We start from the raw sequence: 18,548 nt of genomic DNA, 5'->3' as shown, positions 1-18,548 counted from the left end.
AAAAGGGAGTTTCGAAGGGCATGTCTTGGGTGCGATCATACCAGCACTAATGCACCGGATCCCGTCAGAACTCCGAAGTTAAGCGTGCTTGGGCGAGAGTAGTACTAGGATGGGTGACCCCCTGGGAAGTCCTCGTGTTGCACCCTTTTTATTTTTTGCCCGCTTTTTTATTTTTTGATAATATTTATTTTTAATTTTTTTGGCTTTTGGCTTTTCCTTTTCGGATAATTTTTTTCCCCCGACAATAAACTGAGTCCGGAGACTGGCGGTGCCATGCCGCATAGCGGGACCAGCGCGTTGAATCCTACGCCAGAACGGCCCCGGCAGCGCGAATGTCTCGGGCGGTCGAGGTCTGCTGCATTGTCATAAAAGGGAGTTTCGAAGGGCATATCATTGGTGCGATCATACCAGCACTAATGCACCGGATCCCATCAGAACTTCGCAGTTAAGCGTGCTTGGGCGAGAGTAGTACTAGGATGGGTGACCCCCTGGGAAGTCCTCGTGTTGCACCCCTTTTATTTTTTGCCCGCTTTTTTATTTTTTGATAACATTTATTTTTAATTTTTCGGCTTTTGGCTTTTCCTCTTCGGATAATTTTTTTCCCCCGAAAATAAACTGAGTCCAGAGACTCGCGGTGCCATGCCGCATAGCGGAACAGCGCGTTGAATCCTACGCCAGAACGGCCCTGGCAGCGCGATTGTCTCGGGCCGTCGAGGTCTGCTGCTTTGTCATAAAAGGGTGTTTCCATGGGCATGTCATGGGTGCGATCATACCAGCACTAATGCACCGGATCCCATCAGAACTCTGCAGTTAAGCGTGCTTGGGCGAGAGTAGTACTAGGATGGGTGACCCCCTGGGAAGTCCTCGTGTTGCACCTTTATTTTTTGCCCGCTTTTTTATTTTTTGATAACATTTATTTTTTATTTTTCGGCTTTTGTCTTTTCCTCTTCGGATAATTTTTTTCCCCCGAAAATAAACTGAGTCCGGAGACTGGCGGTGCCATGCCGCATAGCGGAACAGCGTGTTGAATCCTACGCCAGAACGTCCCCGGCAGCGCGAATGTCTCGGGCCGTCGAGGTCTGCTGCTTTGTCATAAAAGGGAGTTTCGAAGGGCATGTCTTGGGTGCGATCATACCAGCACTAATGCACTGGATCCCATCAGAACTCCGCAGTTAAGCGTGCTTGGGCGAGAGTAGTACTAGGATGGGTGACCCCCTGGGAAGTCCTCGTGTTGCACCCTTTTTATTTTTTGCCCGCTTTTTTATTTTTTGATAATATTTATTTTTAATTTTTCGGCTTTTGGCTTTTCCTCTTCGGATAATTTTTTTCCTCTGACAATAAACTGAGTCCGGAGACTGGCGGTGCCATGCCGCATAGCGGGACCAGCGCGTTGAATCCTACGCCAGAACGGCCCCGGCAGCGTGAATGTCTCGGGCCGTCGAGGTCTGCTGCTTTGTCATAAAAGGGAGTTTCGAAGGGCATGTCATGGGTGCGATCATACCAGCACTAATGCACCGGATCCCATCATAACTCCGCAGTTAAGCGTGCTTGGGCGAGAGAAGTACTAGGATGGGTGACCCCCTGGGAAGTCCTCGTGTTGCACCCTTTTTATTTTTTGCCCGCTTTTTTATTTTTTGATAATATTTATTTTTAATTTTTTGGCTTTTGGCTTTTCCTCTTCGGATAATTTTTTCCCCCCGAAAATAAACTGAGTCCGGAGACTGGCGGTGCCATGCCGCATAGCGGAACAGCGCGTTGAATCATACGCCAGAACGGCCCCGGCAGCGCGAATGTCTCGGGCCGTCGAGGTCTGCTGCTTTGTCATAAAAGGGAGTTTCGAAGGGCATGTCATGGGTGCGATCATACCAGCACTAATGCACCGGATTCCATCAGAACTCTGCAGTTAAGCGTGCTTGGGCGAGAGTAGTACTAGGATGGGTGACCCCCTGGGAAGTCCTCGTGTTGCACCCCTTTTATTTTTTGCCCGCTTTTTTATTTTTTGATAACATTTATTTTTTATTTTTCGGCTTTTGTCTTTTCCTCTTCGGATAATTTTTTTCCCCCGAAGATAAACTGAGTCCGGAGACTGGCGGTGCCATGCCGCATAGCGGAACAGCGTGTTGAATCCTACGCCAGAACGGCCCCGGCAGCGCGAATGTCTCGGGCCGTCGAGGTCTGCTGCTTTGTCATAAAAGGGAGTTTCGAAGGGCATGTCTTGGGTGCGATCATACCAGCACTAATGCACCGGATCCCATCAGAACTCCGCAGTTAAGCGTGCTTGGGCGAGAGTAGTACTAGGATGGGTGACCCCCTGGGAAGTCCTCGTGTTGCACCCTTTTTATTTTTTGCCCGCTTTTTTATTTTTTGATAATATTTATTTTTAATTTTTTGGCTTTTGGCTTTTCCTTTTCGGATAATTTTTTTCCCCCGACAATAAACTGAGTCCGGAGACTGGCGGTGCCATGCCGCATAGCGGGACCAGCGCGTTGAATCCTACGCCAGAACGGCCCCGGCAGCGCGAATGTCTCGGGCGGTCGAGGTCTGCTGCTTTGTCATAAAAGGGAGTTTCGAAGGGCATATCATGGGTGCGATCATACCAGCACTAATGCACCGGATCCCATCAGAACTCCGCAGTTAAGCGTGCTTGGGCGAGAGTAGTACTAGGATGGGTGACCCCCTGAGAAGTCCTCGTGTTGCACCCTTTTTATTTTTTGCCCGCTTTTTTATTTTTTGATAATATTTATTTTTAATTTTTTGGCTTTTGGCTTTTCCTCTTCGGATAATTTTTTCACCCCGAAAATAAACTGAGTCCGGAGACTGGCGGTGCCATGCCGCATAGTGGAACAGCGCGTTGAATCATACGCCAGAACGGCCCCGGCAGCGCGAATGTCTCGGGCCGTCGAGGTCTGCTGCTTTGTCATAAAAGGGAGTTTCGAAGGGCATGTCATGGGTGCGATCATACCAGCACTAATGCACCGGATCCCATCAGAACTCTGCAGTTAAGCGTGCTTGGGCGAGAGTAGTACTAGGATGGGTGACCCCCTGGGAAGTCCTCGTGTTGCACCCCTTTTATTTTTTGCCCGCTTTTTTATTTTTTGATAACATTTATTTTTTATTTTTCGGCTTTTGTCTTTTCCTCTTCGGATAATTTTTTTCCCCCGAAAATAAACTGAGTCCGGAGACTGGCGGTGCCATGCCGCATAGCGGAACAGCGTGTTGAATCCTACGCCAGAACGGCCCCGGCAGCGCGAATGTCTCGGGCCGTCGAGGTCTGCTGCTTTGTCATAAAAGGGAGTTTCGAAGGGCATGTCTTGGGTGCGATCATACCAGCACTAATGCACCGGATCCCATCAGAACTCCGCAGTTAAGCGTGCTTGGGCGAGAGTAGTACGAGGATGGGTGTCCCCCTGGGAAGTCCTCGTGTTGCACCCTTTTTATTTTTTGCCCGCTTTTTTATTTTTTGATAATATTTATTTTTAATTTTTCGGCTTTTGGCTTTTCCTCTTCGGATAATTTTTTTCCTCCGACAATAAACTGAGTCCGGAGACTGGCGGTGCCATGCCGCATAGCGGGACCAGCGCGTTGAATCCTACGCCAGAACGGCCCCGGCAGCGTGAATGTCTCGGGCCGTCGAGGTCTGCTGCTTTGTCATAAAAGGGTGTTTCGAAGGGCATGTCATGGGTGCGATCATACCAGCACTAATGCACCGGATCCCATCAGAACTCCGCAGTTAAGCGTGCTTGGGCGAGAGTAGTACTAGGATGGGTGACCCCCTGGGAAGTCCTCGTGTTGCACTCTTTTTATTTTTTGCCCGCTTTTTTATTTTTTGATAATATTTATTTTTAATTTTTCGGCTTTTGGCTTTTCCTCTTCGGATAATTTTTTTTCCCGAAAATAAACTGAGTCCGGAGACTGGCGGTGCCATGCCGCATAGCGGAACAGCGCGTTGAATCCTACGCCAGAACGGCCCCGGCAGCGCGAATGTCTCGTGCCGTCGCGGTCTGCTGCTTTGTCATAAAAGGGAGTTTCGAAGGGCATGTCATGGGTGCGATCATACCAGCACTAATGCACCGGATCCCATCAGAACTCTGCAGTTAAGCGTGCTTGGGCGAGAGTAGTACTAGGATGGGTGACCCCCTGGGAAGTCCTCGTGTTGCACCCCTTTTATTTTTTGCCCGCTTTTTTATTTTTTGATAACATTTATTTTTTATTTTTCGGCTTTTGTCTTTTCCTCTTCGGATAATTTTTTTCCCCCGAAAATAAACTGAGTCCGGAGACTGGCGGTGCCATGCCGCATAGCGGAACAGCGTGTTGAATCCTACGCCAGAACGGCCCCGGCAGCGCGAATGTCTCGGGCCGTCGAGGTCTGCTGCTTTGTCATAAAAGGGAGTTTCGAAGGGCATGTCTTGGGTGCGATTATACCAGCACTAATGCACCGGATCCCATCAGAACTCCGCAGTTAAGCGTGCTTGGGCGAGAGTAGTACTAGGATGGGTGACCCCCTGGGAAGTCCTCGTGTTGCACCCTTTTTATTTTTTGCCCGCTTTTTTATTTTTTGATAATATTTATTTTTAATTTTTCGGCTTTTGGCTTTTCCTCTTCGGATAATTTTTTTCCTCCGACAATAAACTGAGTCCGGAGACTGGCGGTGCCATGCCGCATAGCGGGACCAGCGCGTTGAATCCTACGCCAGAACGGCCCCGGCAGCGTGAATGTCTCGGGCCGTCGAGGTCTGCTGCTTTGTCATAAAAGGGAGTTTCGAAGGGCATGTCATGGGTGCGATCATACCAGCACTAATGCACCGGATCCCATCAGAACTCCGCAGTTAAGCGTGCTTGGGCGAGAGTAGTACTAGGATGGGTGACCCCCTGGGAAGTCCTCGTGTTGCACTCTTTTTATTTTTTGCCCGCTTTTTTATTTTTTGATAATATTTATTTTTAATTTTTCGGCTTTTGGCTTTTCCTCTTCGGATAATTTTTTTTTCCCGAAAATAAACTGAGTCCGGAGACTGGCGGTGCCATGCCGCATAGCGGAACAGCGCGTTGAATCCTACGCCAGAACGGCCCCGGCAGCGCGAATGTCTCGTGCCGTCGCGGTCTGCTGCTTTGTCATAAAAGGGAGTTTCGAAGGGCATGTCATGGGTGCGATCATACCAGCACTAATGCACCGGATCCCATCATAACTCCGCAGTTAAGCGTGCTTGGGCGAGAGAAGTACTAGGATGGGTGACCCCCTGGGAAGTCCTCGTGTTGCACCCTTTTTATTTTTTGCCCGCTTTTTTATTTTTTGATAATATTTATTTTTAATTTTTTGGCTTTTGGCTTTTCCTCTTCGGATAATTTTTTTTCCCCGAAAATAAACTGAGTCCGGAGACTGGCGGTGCCATGCCGCATAGTGGAACAGCGCGTTGAATCATACGCCAAAACGGCCCCGGCAGCGCGAATGTCTCGGGCCGTCGAGGTCTGCTGCTTTGTCATAAAAGGGAGTTTCGAAGGGCATGTCATGGGTGCGATCATACCAGCACTAATGCACCGGATCCCATCGGAACTCTGCAGTTAAGCGTGCTTGGGCGAGAGTAGTACTAGGATGGGTGACCCCATGGGAAGTCCTCGTGTTGCACCCCTTTTATTTTTTGCCCGCTTTTTTATTTTTTGATAACATTTATTTTTTATTTTTCGGCTTTTGTCTTTTCCTCTTCGGATAATTTTTTTCCCCCGAAAATAAACTGAGTCCGGAGACTGGCGGTGCCATGCCGCATAGCGGAACAGCGTGTTGAATCCTACGCCAGAACGGCCCCGGCAGCGCGAATGTCTCGGGCCGTCGAGGTCTGCTGCTTTGTCATAAAAGGGAGTTTCGAAGGGCATGTCTTGGGTGCGATTATACCAGCACTAATGCACCGGATCCCATCAGAACTCCGCAGTTAAGCGTGCTTGGGCGAGAGTAGTACTAGGATGGGTGACCCCCTGAGAAGTCCTCGTGTTGCACCATTTTTATTTTTTGCCCGCTTTTTTATTTTTTGATAATATTTATTTTTAATTTTTTGGCTTTTGGCTTTTCCTCTTCGGATAATTTTTTTCCCCCGAAAATAAACTGAGTCCGGAGACTGGCGGTGCCATGCCGCATAGTGGAACAGCGCGTTGAATCATACGCCAAAACGGCCCCGGCAGCGCGAATGTCTCGGGCCGTCGAGGTCTGCTGCTTTGTCATAAAAGGGAGTTTCGAAGGGCATGTCATGGGTGCGATCATACCAGCACTAATGCACCGGATCCCATCGGAACTCTGCAGTTAAGCGTGCTTGGGCGAGAGTAGTACTAGGATGGGTGACCCCCTGGGAAGTCCTCGTGTTGCACCCCTTTTATTTTTTGCCCGCTTTTTTATTTTTTGATAACATTTATTTTTTATTTTTCGGCTTTTGTCTTTTCCTCTTCGGATAATTTTTTTCCCCCGAAAATAAACTGAGTCCGGAGACTGGCGGTGCCATGCCGCATAGCGGAACAGCGTGTTGAATCCTACGCCAGAACGGCCCCGGCAGCGCGAATGTCTCGGGCCGTCGAGGTCTGCTGCTTTGTCATAAAAGGGAGTTTCGAAGGGCATGTCTTGGGTGCGATTATACCAGCACTAATGCACCGGATCCCATCAGAACTCCGCAGTTAAGCGTGCTTGGGCGAGAGTAGTACTAGGATGGGTGACCCCCTGGGAAGTCCTCGTGTTGCACCCTTTTTATTTTTTGCCCGCTTTTTTATTTTTTGATAATATTTATTTTTAATTTTTCGGCTTTTGGCTTTTCCTCTTCGGATAATTTTTTTCCTCCGACAATAAACTGAGTCCGGAGACTGGCGGTGCCATGCCGCATAGCGGGACCAGCGCGTTGAATCCTACGCCAGAACGGCCCCGGCAGCGTGAATGTCTCGGGCCGTCGAGGTCTGCTGCTTTGTCATAAAAGGGAGTTTCGAAGGGCATGTCATGGGTGCGATCATACCAGCACTAATGCACCGGATCCCATCAGAACTCCGCAGTTAAGCGTGCTTGGGCGAGAGTAGTACTAGGATGGGTGACCCCCTGGGAAGTCCTCGTGTTGCACTCTTTTTATTTTTTGCCCGCTTTTTTATTTTTTGATAATATTTATTTTTAATTTTTCGGCTTTTGGCTTTTCCTCTTCGGATAATTTTTTTTTCCCGAAAATAAACTGAGTCCGGAGACTGGCGGTGCCATGCCGCATAGCGGAACAGCGCGTTGAATCCTACGCCAGAACGGCCCCGGCAGCGCGAATGTCTCGTGCCGTCGCGGTCTGCTGCTTTGTCATAAAAGGGAGTTTCGAAGGGCATGTCATGGGTGCGATCATACCAGCACTAATGCACCGGATCCCATCATAACTCCGCAGTTAAGCGTGCTTGGGCGAGAGAAGTACTAGGATGGGTGACCCCCTGGGAAGTCCTCGTGTTGCACCCTTTTTATTTTTTGCCCGCTTTTTTATTTTTTGATAATATTTATTTTTAATTTTTTGGCTTTTGGCTTTTCCTCTTCGGATAATTTTTTTCCCCGAAAATAAACTGAGTCCGGAGACTGGCGGTGCCATGCCGCATAGTGGAACAGCGCGTTGAATCATACGCCAAAACGGCCCCGGCAGCGCGAATGTCTCGGGCTGTCGAGGTCTGCTGCTTTGTCATAAAAGGGAGTTTCGAAGGGCATGTCATGGGTGCGATCATACCAGCACTAATGCACCGGATCCCATCGGAACTCTGCAGTTAAGCGTGCTTGGGCGAGAGTAGTACTAGGATGGGTGACCCCCTGGGAAGTCCTCGTGTTGCACCCCTTTTATTTTTTGCCCGCTTTTTTATTTTTTGATAACATTTATTTTTTATTTTTCGGCTTTTGTCTTTTCCTCTTCGGATAATTTTTTTCCCCCGAAAATAAACTGAGTCCGGAGACTGGCGGTGCCATGCCGCATAGCGGAACAGCGTGTTGAATCCTACGCCAGAACGGCCCCGGCAGCGCGAATGTCTCGGGCCGTCGAGGTCTGCTGCTTTGTCATAAAAGGGAGTTTCGAAGGGCATGTCTTGGGTGCGATTATACCAGCACTAATGCACCGGATCCCATCAGAACTCCGCCGTTAAGCGTGCTTGGGCGAGAGTAGTACTAGGATGGGTGACCCCCTGAGAAGTCCTCGTGTTGCACCATTTTTATTTTTTGCCCGCTTTTTTATTTTTTGATAATATTTATTTTTAATTTTTTGGCTTTTGGCTTTTCCTCTTCGGATAATTTTTTTCCCCCGACAATAAACTGAGTCCGGAGACTGGCGGTGCCATGCCGCATAGCGGGACCAGCGCGTTGAATCCTACGCCAGAACGGCCCTGGCAGCGCGAATGTCTCGGGCGGTCGAGGTCTGCTGCTTTGTCATAAAAGGGAGTTTCGAAGGGCATATCATGGGTGCGATCATACCAGCACTAATGCACCGGATCCCATCAGAACTTCGCAGTTAAGCGTGCTTGGGCGAGAGTAGTACTAGGATGGGTGACCCCCTGGGAAGTCCTCGTGTTGCACCCCTTTTATTTTTTGCCCGCTTTTTTATTTTTTGATAATATTTATTTTTAATTTTTCGGCTTTTGGCTTTTCCTCTTCGGATAATTTTTTTCCCTCGAAAATAAACTGAGTCCGGAGACTCGCGGTGCCATGCCGCATAGCGGAACAGCGCGTTGAATCCTACGCCAGAACGGCCCCGGCAGCGCGAATGTCTCGGGCCGTCGAGGTCTGCTGCTTTGTCATAAAAGGGTGTTTCGATGGGCATGTCATGGGTGCGATCATACCAGCACTAATGCACCGGATCCCATCAGAACTCTGCAGTTAAGCGTGCTTGGGCGAGAGTAGTACTAGGATGGGTGACCCCCTGGGAAGTCCTCGTGTTGCACCCCTTTTATTTTTTGCCTGCTTTTTTATTTTTTGATAACATTTATTTTTTATTTTTCGGCTTTTGTCTTTTCCTCTTCGGATAATTTTTTTCCCCCGAAAATAAACTGAGTCCGGAGACTGGCGGTGCCATGCCGCATAGCGGAACAGCGTGTTGAATCCTACGCCAGAACGGCCCCGGCAGCGCGAATGTCTCGGGCCGTCGAGGTCTGCTGCTTTGTCATAAAAGGGAGTTTCGAAGGGCATGTCTTGGGTGCGATCATACCAGCACTAATGAACCGGATCCCATCAGAACTCCGCAGTTAAGCGTGCTTGGGCGAGAGTAGTACTAGGATGGGTGACCCCCTGAGAAGTCCTCGTGTTGCACCCTTTTTATTTTTTGCCCGCTTTTTTATTTTTTGATAATATTTATTTTTAATTTTTTGGCTTTTGGCTTTTCCTCTTCGGATAATTTTTTTCCCCCGACAATAAACTGAGTCCGGAGACTGGCGGTGCCATGCCGCATAGCGGGACCAGCGCGTCGAATCCTACGCCAGAACGGCCCCGACAGCGCGAATGTCTCGGGCGGTCGAGGTCTGCTGCTTTGTCATAAAAGGGAGTTTCGAAGGGCATATCGTGGGTGCGATCATACCAACACTAATGCACCGGATCCCATCAGAACTTCGCAGTTAAGCGTGCTTGGGCGAGAGTAGTACTAGGATGGGTGACCCCCAGGAAGTCCTCGTGTTGCACCCCTTTTATTTTTTGCCCGCTTTTTTATTTTTTGATAATATTTATTTTTAATTTTTCGGCTTTTGGCTTTTCCTCTTCGGATAATTTTTTTCCCTCGAAAATAAACTGAGTCCGGAGACTCGCGGTGCCATGCCGCATAGCGGAACAGCGCGTTGAATCCTACGCCAGAACGGCCCCGGCAGCGCGAATGTCGCGGGCCGTCGAGGTCTGCTGCTTTGTCATAAAAGGGAGTTTCGAAGGGCATATCATGGGTGCGATCATAACAGCACTAATGCACCGGCTCCCATCAGAACTCCGCAGTTAAGCGTGCTTGGGCGAGAGTAGTACTAGGATGGGTGACCCCCTGGGAAGTCCTCGTGTTGCACCCCTTTTATTTTTTGCCCGCTTTTTTATTTTTTGATAATATTTATTTTTAATTTTTCGGCTTTTGGCTTTTCCTCTTCGGATAATTTTTTTCCCTCGAAAATAAACTGAGTCCGGAGGCTCGCGGTGCCATGCCGCATAGCGGAACAGCGCGTTGAATCCTACGCCAGAACGGCCCCGGCAGCGCGAATGTCTCGGGCCGTCGAGGTCTGCTGCTTTGTCATAAAAGGGAGTTTCGAAGGGCATGTCTTGGGTGCGATCATACCAGCACTAATGCACCGGATCCCATCAGAACTCCGCAGTTAAGCGTGCTTGGGCGAGAGTAGTACTAGGATGGGTGACCCCCTGAGAAGTCCTCGTGTTGCACCCTTCTTATTTTTTGCCCGCTTTTTTATTTTTTGATAATATTTATTTTTAATTTTTTGGCTTTTGGCTTTTCCTCTTCGGATAATTTTTTTCCCCCGACAATAAACTGAGTCCGGAGACTGGCGGTGCCATGCCGCATAGCGGGACCAGCGCGTCGAATCCTACGCCAGAACGGCCCCGGCAGCGCGAATGTCTCGGGCGGTCGAGGTCTGCTGCTTTGTCATAAAAGGGAGTTTCGAAGGGCATATCGTGGGTGCGATCATACCAGCACTAATGCACCGGATCCCATCAGAACTTCGCAGTTAAGCGTGCTTGGGCGAGAGTAGTACTAGGATGGGTGACCCCCAGGAAGTCCTCGTGTTGCACCCCTTTTATTTTTTGCCCGCTTTTTTATTTTTTGATAATATTTATTTTTAATTTTTCGGCTTTTGGCTTTTCCTCTTCGGATAATTTTTTTCCCTCGAAACTTAACTGAGTCCGGAGACTCGCGGTGCCATGCCGCATAGCGGAACAGCGCGTTGAATCCTACGCCAGAACGGCCCCGGCAGCACGAATGTCTCGGGCCGTCGAGGTCTGCTGCTTTGTCATAAAAGGGTGTTTCGATGGGCATGTCATGGGTGCGATCATACTAGCACTAATGCACCGGATCCCATCAGAACTCCGCAGTTAAGCGTGCTTGGGCGAGAGTAGTACTAGGATGGGTGACCCCCTGGGAAGTCCTCGTGTTGCACCCCTTTTATTTTTTGCCCGCTTTTTTATTTTTTGATAATATTTATTTTTAATTTTTCGGCTTTTGGCTTTTCCTCTTCGGATAATTTTTTTCCCTCGAAAATAAACTGAGTCCGGAGGCTCGCGGTGCCATGCCGCATAGCGGAACAGCGCGTTGAATCCTACGCCAGAACGGCCCCGGCAGCGCGAATGTCTCGGGCCGTCGAGGTCTGCTGCTTTGTCATAAAAGGGAGTTTCGAAGGGCATATCATGGGTGCGATCATACCAGCACTAATGCACCGGATCCCATCAGAACTCTGCAGTTAAGCGTGCTTGGGCGAGAGTAGTACTAGGATGGGTGACCCCCTGGGAAGTCCTCGTGTTGCACCCCTTTTATTTTTTGCCTGCTTTTTTATTTTTTGATAACATTTATTTTTTATTTTTCGGCTTTTGTCTTTTCCTCTTCGGATAATTTTTTTCCCCCGAAAATAAACTGAGTCCGGAGACTGGCGGTGCCATGCCGCATAGCGGAACAGCGTGTTGAATCCTACGCCAGAACGGCCCCGGCAGCGCGAATGTCTCGGGCCGTCGAGGTCTGCTGCTTTGTCATAAAAGGGAGTTTCGAAGGGCATGTCTTGGGTGCGATCATACCAGCACTAATGCACCGGATCCCATCAGAACTCCGCAGTTAAGCGTGCTTGGGCGAGAGTAGTACTAGGATGGGTGACCCCCTGAGAAGTCCTCGTGTTGCACCCTTTTTATTTTTTGCCCACTTTTTTATTTTTTGATAATATTTATTTTTAATTTTTTGGCTTTTGGCTTTTCCTCTTCGGATAATTTTTTTCTCCCGACAATAAACTGAGTCCGGAGACTGGCGGTGCCATGCCGCATAGCGGGACCAGCGCGTCGAATCCTACGCCAGAATGGCCCCGGCAGCGCGAATGTCTCGGGCGGTCGAGGTCTGCTGCTTTGTCATAAAAGGGAGTTCCGAAGGGCATATCGTGGGTGCGATCATACCAGCACTAATGCACCGGATCCCATCAGAACTTCGCAGTTAAGCGTGCTTGGGCGAGAGTAGTACTAGGATGGGTGACCCCCAGGAAGTCCTCGTGTTGCACCCCTTTTATTTTTTGCCCACTTTTTTATTTTTTGATAATATTTATTTTTAATTTTTCGGCTTTTGGCTTTTCCTCTTCGGATAATTTTTTTCCCTCGAAAATAAACTGAGTCCGGAGACTCGCGGTGCCATGCCGCATAGCGGAACAGCGCGTTGAATCCTACGCTAGAACGGCCCCGGCAGCGCGAATGTCTCGGGCCGTCGAGGTCTGCTGCTTTGTCATAAAAGGGTGTTTCGATGGGCATGTCATGGGTGCGATCATACCAGCACTAATGCACCGGATCCCATCAGAACTCCGCAGTTAAGCGTGCTTGGGCGACAGTAGTACTAGGATGGGTGACCCCCTGGGAAGTCCTCGTGTTGCACCCCTTTTATTTTTTGCCCGCTTTTTTATTTTTTGATAATATTTATTTTTAATTTTTCGGCTTTTGGCTTTTCCTCTTCGGATAATTTTTTTCCCTCGAAAATAAACTGAGTCCGGAGGCTCGCGGTGCCATGCCGCATAGCGGAACAGCGCGTTGAATCCTACGCCAGAACGGCCCCGGCAGCGTGAATGTCTCGAGCCGTCGAGGTCTGCTGCTTTGTCATAAAAGGGAGTTTCGAAGGGCATATCATGGGTGCGATCATACCAGCACTAATGCACCGGATCCCATCAGAACTCTGCAGTTAAGCGTGCTTGGGCGAGAGTAGTACTAGGATGGGTGACCCCCTGGGAAGTCCTCGTGTTGCACCCCTTTTATTTTTTGCCTGCTTTTTTAATTTTTGATAACATTTATATTTTATTTTTCGGCTTTTGTCTTTTCCTCTTCGGATAATTTTTTTCCCCCGAAAATAAACTGAGTCCGGAGACTGGCGGTGCCATGCCGCATAGCGGAACAGCGTGTTGAATCCTACGCCAGAACGGCCCCGGCAGCGCGAATGTCTCGGGCCGTCGAGGTCTGCTGCTTTGTCATAAAAGGGAGTTTCGAAGGGCATGTCTTGGGTGCGATCATACCAGCACTAATGCACCGGATCCCATCAGAACTCCGCAGTTAAGCGTGCTTGGGCGAGAGTAGTACTAGGATGGGTGACCCCCTGAGAAGTCCTCGTGTTGCACCCTTTTTATTTTTTGCCCGCTTTTTTATTTTTTGATAATATTTATTTTTAATTTTTTGGCTTTTGGCTTTTCCTCTTCGGATAATTTTTTTCCCCCGACAATAAACTGAGTCCGGAGACTGGCGGTGCCATGCCGCATAGCGGGACCAGCGCGTCGAATCCTACGCCAGAACGGCCCCGGCAGCGCGAATGTCTCGGGCGGTCGAGGTCTGCTGCTTTGTCATAAAAGGGAGTTTCGAAGGGCATATCGTGGGTGCGATCATACCAGCACTAATGCACCGGATCCCATCAGAACTTCGCAGTTAAGCGTGCCTGGGCGAGAGTAGTACTAGGATGGGTGACCCCCAGGAAGTCCTCGTGTTGCACCCCTTTTATTTTTTGCCCGCTCTTTTATTTTTTGATAATATTTATTTTTAATTTTTCGGCTTTTGGCTTTTCCTCTTCGGATAATTTTTTCCCTCGAAAATAAACTGAGTCCGGAGACTCGCGGTGCCATGCCGCATAGCGGAACAGCGCGTTGAATCCTACGCCAGAACGGCCCCGGCAGCGCGAATGTCTCGGGCCGTCGAGGTCTGCTGCTTTGTCATAAAAGGGAGTTTCGAAGGGCATATCATGGGTGCGATCATACCAGCGCTAATGCACCGGATCCCATCAGAACTCCGCAGTTAAGCGTGCTTGGGCGAGAGTAGTACTAGGATGGGTGACCCCCTGGGAAGTCCTCGTGTTGCACCCCTTTTATTTTTTGCCCGCTTTTTTATTTTTTGATAACATTTATTTTTAATTTTTCGGCTTTTGGCTTTTCCTCTTCGGATAATTTTTTTCCCTCGAAAATAAACTGAGTCCGGAGACTCGCGGTGCCATGCCGCATAGCGGAACAGCGCGTTGAATCCTACGCCAGAACGGCCCCGGCAGCGCGAATGTCTCGGGCCGTCGAGGTCTGCTGCTTTGTCATAAAAGGGTGTTTCGATGGGCATGTATTGGGTGCGATCATACCAGCACTAATGCACCGGATCCCATCAGAACTCCGCAGTTAAGCGTGCTTGGGCGAGAGTAGTACTAGGATGGGTGACCCCCTGGGAAGTCCTCGTGTTGCACCCCTTTTATTTTTTGCCCGCTTTTTTATTTTTTGATAACATTTATTTTTTATTTTTCGGCTTTTGGCTTTTCCTCTTCGGATAATTTTTTTCCCCCGAAAATAAACTGAGTCCGGAGACTGGCGGTGCCATGCCGCATAGTGGAACAGCACGTTGAATCATACGCCAGAACGGCCCCGGCAGCGCGAATGTCTCGGGCCGTCGAGGTCTGCTGCTTTGTCCTAAAAGGGAGTTTCGAAGGGCATGTCATGGGTGCGATCATACCAGCACTAATGCACCGGATCCCATCAGAACTCTGCAGTTAAGCGTGCTTGGGCGAGAGTAGTACTAGGATGGGTGACCCCCTGGGAAGTCCTCGTGTTGCACCCCTTTTATTTTTTGCCCGCTTTTTTATTTTTTGATAACATTTATTTTTTATTTTTCGGCTTTTGTCATTTCCTCTTCGGATAATTTTTTTCCCCCGAAAATAAACTGAGTCCGGAGACTGGCGGTGCCATGCCGCATAGCGGAACAGCGTGTTGAATCCTACGCCAGAACGGCCCCGGCAGCGCGAATGTCTCGGGCCGTCGAGGTCTGCTGCTTTGTCATAAAAGGGAGTTTCGAAGGGCATGTCTTGGGTGCGATTATACCAGCACTAATGCACCGGATCCCATCAGAACTCCGCAGTTAAGCGTGCTTGGGCGAGAGTAGTACTAGGATGGGTGACCCCCTGAGAAGTCCTCGTGTTGCACCCTTTTTATTTTTTGCCCGCTTTTTTATTTTTTGATAATATTTATTTTTAATTTTTTGGCTTTTGGCTTTTCCTCTTCGGATAATTTTTTTCCCCCGACAATAAACTGAGCCCGGAGACTGGCGGTGCCATGCCGCATAGCGGGACCAGCGCGTTGAATCCTACGCCAGAACGGCCCCGGCAGCGCGAATGTCTCGGGCGGTCGAGGTCTGCTGCTTTGTCATAAAAGGGAGTTTCGAAGGGCATATCATGGGTGCGATCATACCAGCACTATTGCACCGGATCCCATCAGAACTTCGCAGTTAAGCGTGCTTGGGCGAGAGTAGTACTAGGATGGGTGACCCCCAGGGAAGTCCTCGTGTTGCACCCCTTTTATTTTTTGCCCGCTTTTTTATTTTTCGATAACATTTATTTTTAATTTTTCGGCTTTTGGCTTTTCCTCTTCGGATAATTTTTTTCCCCCGAAAATAAACTGAGTCGGGAGACTCGCGGTGCCATGCCGCATAGCGGAACAGCGCGTTGAATCCTACGCCAGAACGGCCCCGGCAGCGCGAATGTCTCGGGCCGTCGAGGTCTGCTGCTTTGTCATAAAAGGGTGTTTCGATGGGCATGTCATGGGTGCGATCATACCAGCACTAATGCACCGGATCCCATCAGAACTCCGCAGTTAAGCGTGCTTGGGCGAGAGTAGTACTAGGATGGGTGACCCCCTGGGAAGTCCTCGTGTTGCACCCCTTTTATTTTTTGCCCGCTTTTTTATTTTTTGATAATATTTATTTTTAATTTTTCGGCTTTTGGCTTTTCCTCTTCGGATAATTTTTTTCCCTCGAAAATAAACTGAGTCCGGAGACTCGCGGTGCCATGCCGCATAGCGGAACAGCGCGTTGAATCCTACGCCAGAACGGCCCCGGCAGCGCGAATGTCTCGGGCCGTCGAGGTCTGCTGCTTTGTTTTAAAAGGGAGTTTCGAAGGGCATGTCATGGGTGCGATCATACCAGCACTAATGCACCGGATCCCATCAGAACTCAGCAGTTAAGCGTGCTTGGGCGAGAGTAGTACTAGGATGGGTGACCCCCTGGGAAGTCCTCGTGTTGCACCCCTTTTATTTTTTGCCCGCTTTTTTATTTTTTGATAATATCTATTTTTAATTTTTTGGCTTTTGGCTTTTCCTCTTCGGATAATTTTTTCCCCCCGAAAATAAACTGAGTCCGGAGACTGGCGGTGCCATGCCGCATAGCGGAACAGCGCGTTGAATCATACGCCAGAACGGCCCCGGCAGCGCGAATGTCTCGGGCCGTCGAGGTCTGCTGCTTTGTATTAAAAGGGAGTTTCGAAGGGCATGTCTTGGGTGCGATCATACCAGCACTAATGCACCGGATCCCATCAGAACTCCGCAGTTAAGCGTGCTTGGGCGAGAGTAGTACTAGGATGGGGGACCCCCTGGGAAGTCCTCGTGTTGCACCCTTTTTATTTTTTGCCCGCATTTTTATTTTTTGATAATATTTATTTTAAATTTTTCGGCTTTTGGCTTTTCCTCTTCGGATAATTTTTTTCCTCCAACAATAAACTGAGTCCGGAGACTGGCGGTGCCATGCCGCATAGCGGGACCAGCGCGTTGAATCCTACGCCAGAACGGCCCCGGCAGCGTGAATGTCTCGGGCCGTCGAGGTCTGCTGCTTTGTCATAAAAGGGAGTTTCGAAGGGCATGTCATGGGTGCGATCATACCAGCACTAATGCACCGGATCCCATCAGAACTCCGCAGTTAAGCGTGCTTGGGCGAGAGTAGTACTAGGATGGGTGACCCCCTGGGAAGTCCTCGTGTTGCACCCCTTTTATTTTTTGCCCGCTTTTTTATTTTTTGATAACATTTATTTTTAATTTTTCGGCTTTTGGCTTTTCCTCTTCGGATAATTTTTTTCCCTCGAAAATAAACTGAGTCCGGAGACTCGCGGAGCCATGCCGCATAGCGGAACAGCGCGTTGAATCCTACGCCAGAACGGCCCCGGCAGCGCGAATATCTCGGGCCGTCGAGGTCTGCTGCTTTGTCATAAAAGGGTGTTTCGATGGGCATGTCAGGGGTGCGATCATACCAGCACTAATGCACCGGATCCCATCAGAACTCCGCAGTTAAGCGTGCTTGGGCGAGAGTAGTACTAGGATGGGTGACCCCCTGGGAAGTCCTCGTGTTGCACCCCTTTTATTTTTTGCCCGCTTTTTTATTTTTTGATAATATTTATTTTTAATTTTTTGGCTTTTGGCTTTTCCTCTTCGGATAATTTTTTCCCCCCGAAAATAAACTGAGTCCGGAGACTGGCGGTGCCATGCCGCATAGCGGAACAGCGTGTTGAATCATACGCCAGAACGGCCCCCGCAGCGTGAATGTCTCGGGGCGTCGAGGTCTGCTGCTTTGTTTTAAAAGGGAGTTTCGAAGGGCATGTCTTGGGTGCGATCATACCAGCACTAATGCACCGGATCCCATCAGAACTCCGCAGTTAAGCGTGCTTGGGCGAGAGTAGTACTAGGATGGGTGATCCCCTGGGAAGTCCTTGTGTTGCACCCTTTTTATTTTTTGCCCGCTTTTTTATTTTTTGATAATATTTATTTTTAATTTTTCGGCTTTTGGCTTTTCCTCTTCGGATAATTTTTTTCCTCCGACAATAAACTGAGTCCGGAGATTGGCGGTGCCATGCCGCATAGCGGGACCAGCGCGTTGAATCCTACGCCAGAACGGCCCCGGCAGCGTGAATGTCTCGGGCCGTCGAGGTCTGCTGCTTTGTCATACTAGGGAGTTTCGAAGGGCATGTCATGGGTGCGATCATACCAGCACTAATGCACCGGATCCCATCAGAACTCCGCAGTTAAGCGTGCTTGGGCGAGAGTAGTACTAGGATGGGTGACCCCCTGGAAAGTCCTCGTGTTGCACCCTTTTTATTTTTTGCCCGCTTTTTTATTTTTTGGTAATATTTATTTTTAATTTTTCGGCTTTTGGCTTTTCCTCTTCGGATAATTTTTTTCCCTCGAAAATAAACTGAGTCCGAAGACTCGCGGTGCCATGCCGCATAGCGGAACTGCGCGTTGAATCCTACGCCAGAACGGCCCCGGCAGCGCGAATGTCTCGGGCCGTCGAGGTCTGCTGCTTTGTCATAAAAGGGTGTTTCGATGGGCATGTCATGGGTGCGATCATACCAGCACTAATGCACCGGATCCCATCAGAACTCCGCAGTTAAGCGTGCTTGGGCGAGAGTAGTACTAGGATGGGTGACCCCCTGGGAAGTCCTCGTGTTGCACCCCTTTTATTTTTTGCCCGCTTTTTTATTTTTTGATAATATTTATTTTTAATTTTTCGGCTTTTGGCTTTTCCTCTTCGGATAATTTTTTTCCCTCGAAAATAAACTGAGTCCGGAGACTCGCGGTGCCATGCCGCATAGCGGAACAGCG

General features: G+C 49.2%; 51 non-coding genes across 51 annotated transcripts; all 51 read left to right on the top strand.

Moving 5' to 3' along the window:
• Positions 1-27: 27 nt before the first annotated feature.
• LOC149756968 (5S ribosomal RNA) lies at positions 28-146 on the top strand. The gene has a single exon (XR_016410168.1). It is a non-coding gene; the product is annotated as a 5S ribosomal RNA (ribosomal RNA).
• A 248-nt stretch (positions 147-394) lies between these two features.
• Positions 395-513, top strand: LOC149756967 (5S ribosomal RNA). The gene has a single exon (XR_016405053.1). It is a non-coding gene; the product is annotated as a 5S ribosomal RNA (ribosomal RNA).
• A 246-nt stretch (positions 514-759) lies between these two features.
• Positions 760-878, top strand: LOC149756966 (5S ribosomal RNA). Its single transcript, XR_016403606.1, has one exon. It is a non-coding gene; the product is annotated as a 5S ribosomal RNA (ribosomal RNA).
• Positions 879-1,121: 243 nt separating this feature from the next.
• Positions 1,122-1,240, top strand: LOC149756965 (5S ribosomal RNA). The gene has a single exon (XR_016401951.1). It is a non-coding gene; the product is annotated as a 5S ribosomal RNA (ribosomal RNA).
• Positions 1,241-1,487: 247 nt separating this feature from the next.
• Positions 1,488-1,606, top strand: LOC149756964 (5S ribosomal RNA). The gene has a single exon (XR_016406574.1). It is a non-coding gene; the product is annotated as a 5S ribosomal RNA (ribosomal RNA).
• A 246-nt stretch (positions 1,607-1,852) lies between these two features.
• Positions 1,853-1,971, top strand: LOC149756963 (5S ribosomal RNA). The gene has a single exon (XR_016404654.1). It is a non-coding gene; the product is annotated as a 5S ribosomal RNA (ribosomal RNA).
• A 246-nt stretch (positions 1,972-2,217) lies between these two features.
• LOC149756962 (5S ribosomal RNA) lies at positions 2,218-2,336 on the top strand. The gene has a single exon (XR_016411820.1). It is a non-coding gene; the product is annotated as a 5S ribosomal RNA (ribosomal RNA).
• Positions 2,337-2,583: 247 nt separating this feature from the next.
• LOC149756961 (5S ribosomal RNA) lies at positions 2,584-2,702 on the top strand. Its single transcript, XR_016412851.1, has one exon. It is a non-coding gene; the product is annotated as a 5S ribosomal RNA (ribosomal RNA).
• Positions 2,703-2,948: 246 nt separating this feature from the next.
• LOC149756960 (5S ribosomal RNA) lies at positions 2,949-3,067 on the top strand. Its single transcript, XR_016401441.1, has one exon. It is a non-coding gene; the product is annotated as a 5S ribosomal RNA (ribosomal RNA).
• Positions 3,068-3,313: 246 nt separating this feature from the next.
• Positions 3,314-3,432, top strand: LOC149756959 (5S ribosomal RNA). Its single transcript, XR_016404825.1, has one exon. It is a non-coding gene; the product is annotated as a 5S ribosomal RNA (ribosomal RNA).
• A 247-nt stretch (positions 3,433-3,679) lies between these two features.
• On the top strand, positions 3,680-3,798 carry LOC149756958 (5S ribosomal RNA). The gene has a single exon (XR_016412893.1). It is a non-coding gene; the product is annotated as a 5S ribosomal RNA (ribosomal RNA).
• Positions 3,799-4,043: 245 nt separating this feature from the next.
• Positions 4,044-4,162, top strand: LOC149756957 (5S ribosomal RNA). The gene has a single exon (XR_016401440.1). It is a non-coding gene; the product is annotated as a 5S ribosomal RNA (ribosomal RNA).
• A 246-nt stretch (positions 4,163-4,408) lies between these two features.
• Positions 4,409-4,527, top strand: LOC149756956 (5S ribosomal RNA). The gene has a single exon (XR_016400814.1). It is a non-coding gene; the product is annotated as a 5S ribosomal RNA (ribosomal RNA).
• A 247-nt stretch (positions 4,528-4,774) lies between these two features.
• Positions 4,775-4,893, top strand: LOC149756955 (5S ribosomal RNA). Its single transcript, XR_016412892.1, has one exon. It is a non-coding gene; the product is annotated as a 5S ribosomal RNA (ribosomal RNA).
• Positions 4,894-5,139: 246 nt separating this feature from the next.
• On the top strand, positions 5,140-5,258 carry LOC149756954 (5S ribosomal RNA). The gene has a single exon (XR_016406573.1). It is a non-coding gene; the product is annotated as a 5S ribosomal RNA (ribosomal RNA).
• Positions 5,259-5,504: 246 nt separating this feature from the next.
• LOC149756953 (5S ribosomal RNA) lies at positions 5,505-5,623 on the top strand. Its single transcript, XR_016403507.1, has one exon. It is a non-coding gene; the product is annotated as a 5S ribosomal RNA (ribosomal RNA).
• A 246-nt stretch (positions 5,624-5,869) lies between these two features.
• LOC149756952 (5S ribosomal RNA) lies at positions 5,870-5,988 on the top strand. The gene has a single exon (XR_016404554.1). It is a non-coding gene; the product is annotated as a 5S ribosomal RNA (ribosomal RNA).
• A 246-nt stretch (positions 5,989-6,234) lies between these two features.
• LOC149756951 (5S ribosomal RNA) lies at positions 6,235-6,353 on the top strand. The gene has a single exon (XR_016403337.1). It is a non-coding gene; the product is annotated as a 5S ribosomal RNA (ribosomal RNA).
• A 246-nt stretch (positions 6,354-6,599) lies between these two features.
• LOC149756950 (5S ribosomal RNA) lies at positions 6,600-6,718 on the top strand. Its single transcript, XR_016400813.1, has one exon. It is a non-coding gene; the product is annotated as a 5S ribosomal RNA (ribosomal RNA).
• Positions 6,719-6,965: 247 nt separating this feature from the next.
• Positions 6,966-7,084, top strand: LOC149756949 (5S ribosomal RNA). Its single transcript, XR_016412891.1, has one exon. It is a non-coding gene; the product is annotated as a 5S ribosomal RNA (ribosomal RNA).
• Positions 7,085-7,330: 246 nt separating this feature from the next.
• LOC149756948 (5S ribosomal RNA) lies at positions 7,331-7,449 on the top strand. Its single transcript, XR_016406571.1, has one exon. It is a non-coding gene; the product is annotated as a 5S ribosomal RNA (ribosomal RNA).
• Positions 7,450-7,694: 245 nt separating this feature from the next.
• LOC149756947 (5S ribosomal RNA) lies at positions 7,695-7,813 on the top strand. Its single transcript, XR_016403336.1, has one exon. It is a non-coding gene; the product is annotated as a 5S ribosomal RNA (ribosomal RNA).
• Positions 7,814-8,059: 246 nt separating this feature from the next.
• Positions 8,060-8,178, top strand: LOC149756946 (5S ribosomal RNA). Its single transcript, XR_016406451.1, has one exon. It is a non-coding gene; the product is annotated as a 5S ribosomal RNA (ribosomal RNA).
• A 247-nt stretch (positions 8,179-8,425) lies between these two features.
• LOC149756945 (5S ribosomal RNA) lies at positions 8,426-8,544 on the top strand. The gene has a single exon (XR_016402258.1). It is a non-coding gene; the product is annotated as a 5S ribosomal RNA (ribosomal RNA).
• Positions 8,545-8,790: 246 nt separating this feature from the next.
• On the top strand, positions 8,791-8,909 carry LOC149756944 (5S ribosomal RNA). The gene has a single exon (XR_016401438.1). It is a non-coding gene; the product is annotated as a 5S ribosomal RNA (ribosomal RNA).
• A 246-nt stretch (positions 8,910-9,155) lies between these two features.
• Positions 9,156-9,274, top strand: LOC149756943 (5S ribosomal RNA). Its single transcript, XR_016403747.1, has one exon. It is a non-coding gene; the product is annotated as a 5S ribosomal RNA (ribosomal RNA).
• Positions 9,275-9,521: 247 nt separating this feature from the next.
• On the top strand, positions 9,522-9,639 carry LOC149756942 (5S ribosomal RNA). The gene has a single exon (XR_016409047.1). It is a non-coding gene; the product is annotated as a 5S ribosomal RNA (ribosomal RNA).
• A 246-nt stretch (positions 9,640-9,885) lies between these two features.
• LOC149756941 (5S ribosomal RNA) lies at positions 9,886-10,004 on the top strand. The gene has a single exon (XR_016407855.1). It is a non-coding gene; the product is annotated as a 5S ribosomal RNA (ribosomal RNA).
• Positions 10,005-10,250: 246 nt separating this feature from the next.
• LOC149756940 (5S ribosomal RNA) lies at positions 10,251-10,369 on the top strand. The gene has a single exon (XR_016412850.1). It is a non-coding gene; the product is annotated as a 5S ribosomal RNA (ribosomal RNA).
• Positions 10,370-10,616: 247 nt separating this feature from the next.
• Positions 10,617-10,734, top strand: LOC149756939 (5S ribosomal RNA). Its single transcript, XR_016407564.1, has one exon. It is a non-coding gene; the product is annotated as a 5S ribosomal RNA (ribosomal RNA).
• Positions 10,735-10,980: 246 nt separating this feature from the next.
• LOC149756938 (5S ribosomal RNA) lies at positions 10,981-11,099 on the top strand. The gene has a single exon (XR_016401368.1). It is a non-coding gene; the product is annotated as a 5S ribosomal RNA (ribosomal RNA).
• A 246-nt stretch (positions 11,100-11,345) lies between these two features.
• LOC149756937 (5S ribosomal RNA) lies at positions 11,346-11,464 on the top strand. The gene has a single exon (XR_016401437.1). It is a non-coding gene; the product is annotated as a 5S ribosomal RNA (ribosomal RNA).
• A 246-nt stretch (positions 11,465-11,710) lies between these two features.
• LOC149756936 (5S ribosomal RNA) lies at positions 11,711-11,829 on the top strand. The gene has a single exon (XR_016412849.1). It is a non-coding gene; the product is annotated as a 5S ribosomal RNA (ribosomal RNA).
• A 247-nt stretch (positions 11,830-12,076) lies between these two features.
• On the top strand, positions 12,077-12,194 carry LOC149756935 (5S ribosomal RNA). The gene has a single exon (XR_016407562.1). It is a non-coding gene; the product is annotated as a 5S ribosomal RNA (ribosomal RNA).
• Positions 12,195-12,440: 246 nt separating this feature from the next.
• Positions 12,441-12,559, top strand: LOC149756934 (5S ribosomal RNA). The gene has a single exon (XR_016405098.1). It is a non-coding gene; the product is annotated as a 5S ribosomal RNA (ribosomal RNA).
• A 246-nt stretch (positions 12,560-12,805) lies between these two features.
• Positions 12,806-12,924, top strand: LOC149756933 (5S ribosomal RNA). The gene has a single exon (XR_016401436.1). It is a non-coding gene; the product is annotated as a 5S ribosomal RNA (ribosomal RNA).
• Positions 12,925-13,170: 246 nt separating this feature from the next.
• Positions 13,171-13,289, top strand: LOC149756932 (5S ribosomal RNA). Its single transcript, XR_016412848.1, has one exon. It is a non-coding gene; the product is annotated as a 5S ribosomal RNA (ribosomal RNA).
• A 247-nt stretch (positions 13,290-13,536) lies between these two features.
• Positions 13,537-13,654, top strand: LOC149756931 (5S ribosomal RNA). Its single transcript, XR_016407695.1, has one exon. It is a non-coding gene; the product is annotated as a 5S ribosomal RNA (ribosomal RNA).
• Positions 13,655-13,899: 245 nt separating this feature from the next.
• Positions 13,900-14,018, top strand: LOC149756930 (5S ribosomal RNA). Its single transcript, XR_016400840.1, has one exon. It is a non-coding gene; the product is annotated as a 5S ribosomal RNA (ribosomal RNA).
• A 246-nt stretch (positions 14,019-14,264) lies between these two features.
• LOC149756929 (5S ribosomal RNA) lies at positions 14,265-14,383 on the top strand. The gene has a single exon (XR_016402081.1). It is a non-coding gene; the product is annotated as a 5S ribosomal RNA (ribosomal RNA).
• A 246-nt stretch (positions 14,384-14,629) lies between these two features.
• LOC149756928 (5S ribosomal RNA) lies at positions 14,630-14,748 on the top strand. Its single transcript, XR_016401435.1, has one exon. It is a non-coding gene; the product is annotated as a 5S ribosomal RNA (ribosomal RNA).
• Positions 14,749-14,994: 246 nt separating this feature from the next.
• On the top strand, positions 14,995-15,113 carry LOC149756927 (5S ribosomal RNA). The gene has a single exon (XR_016401193.1). It is a non-coding gene; the product is annotated as a 5S ribosomal RNA (ribosomal RNA).
• A 247-nt stretch (positions 15,114-15,360) lies between these two features.
• On the top strand, positions 15,361-15,479 carry LOC149756926 (5S ribosomal RNA). The gene has a single exon (XR_016405319.1). It is a non-coding gene; the product is annotated as a 5S ribosomal RNA (ribosomal RNA).
• Positions 15,480-15,725: 246 nt separating this feature from the next.
• Positions 15,726-15,844, top strand: LOC149756925 (5S ribosomal RNA). Its single transcript, XR_016402071.1, has one exon. It is a non-coding gene; the product is annotated as a 5S ribosomal RNA (ribosomal RNA).
• A 246-nt stretch (positions 15,845-16,090) lies between these two features.
• LOC149756924 (5S ribosomal RNA) lies at positions 16,091-16,209 on the top strand. The gene has a single exon (XR_016403409.1). It is a non-coding gene; the product is annotated as a 5S ribosomal RNA (ribosomal RNA).
• A 246-nt stretch (positions 16,210-16,455) lies between these two features.
• On the top strand, positions 16,456-16,574 carry LOC149756923 (5S ribosomal RNA). Its single transcript, XR_016413030.1, has one exon. It is a non-coding gene; the product is annotated as a 5S ribosomal RNA (ribosomal RNA).
• A 247-nt stretch (positions 16,575-16,821) lies between these two features.
• LOC149756922 (5S ribosomal RNA) lies at positions 16,822-16,940 on the top strand. The gene has a single exon (XR_016402060.1). It is a non-coding gene; the product is annotated as a 5S ribosomal RNA (ribosomal RNA).
• A 246-nt stretch (positions 16,941-17,186) lies between these two features.
• Positions 17,187-17,305, top strand: LOC149756921 (5S ribosomal RNA). Its single transcript, XR_016402050.1, has one exon. It is a non-coding gene; the product is annotated as a 5S ribosomal RNA (ribosomal RNA).
• A 246-nt stretch (positions 17,306-17,551) lies between these two features.
• Positions 17,552-17,670, top strand: LOC149756920 (5S ribosomal RNA). Its single transcript, XR_016403874.1, has one exon. It is a non-coding gene; the product is annotated as a 5S ribosomal RNA (ribosomal RNA).
• A 247-nt stretch (positions 17,671-17,917) lies between these two features.
• Positions 17,918-18,036, top strand: LOC149756919 (5S ribosomal RNA). The gene has a single exon (XR_016403255.1). It is a non-coding gene; the product is annotated as a 5S ribosomal RNA (ribosomal RNA).
• A 246-nt stretch (positions 18,037-18,282) lies between these two features.
• On the top strand, positions 18,283-18,401 carry LOC149756918 (5S ribosomal RNA). The gene has a single exon (XR_016402038.1). It is a non-coding gene; the product is annotated as a 5S ribosomal RNA (ribosomal RNA).
• The last annotated feature ends 147 nt before the right edge of the window (positions 18,402-18,548 follow it).

The sequence above is a fragment of the Phoenix dactylifera genome, chromosome 4, assembly GCF_051530095.1.
Source record: "Phoenix dactylifera cultivar Ajwa chromosome 4, Ajwa_hap1_PhDact_Kaust_v1.1, whole genome shotgun sequence".
Taxonomy (NCBI): Eukaryota; Viridiplantae; Streptophyta; class Magnoliopsida; order Arecales; family Arecaceae; genus Phoenix; species Phoenix dactylifera.
The sequence above is the reverse complement of the archived record's forward strand: the minus strand, read 5'-3'. Positions and strand labels throughout refer to the sequence as shown.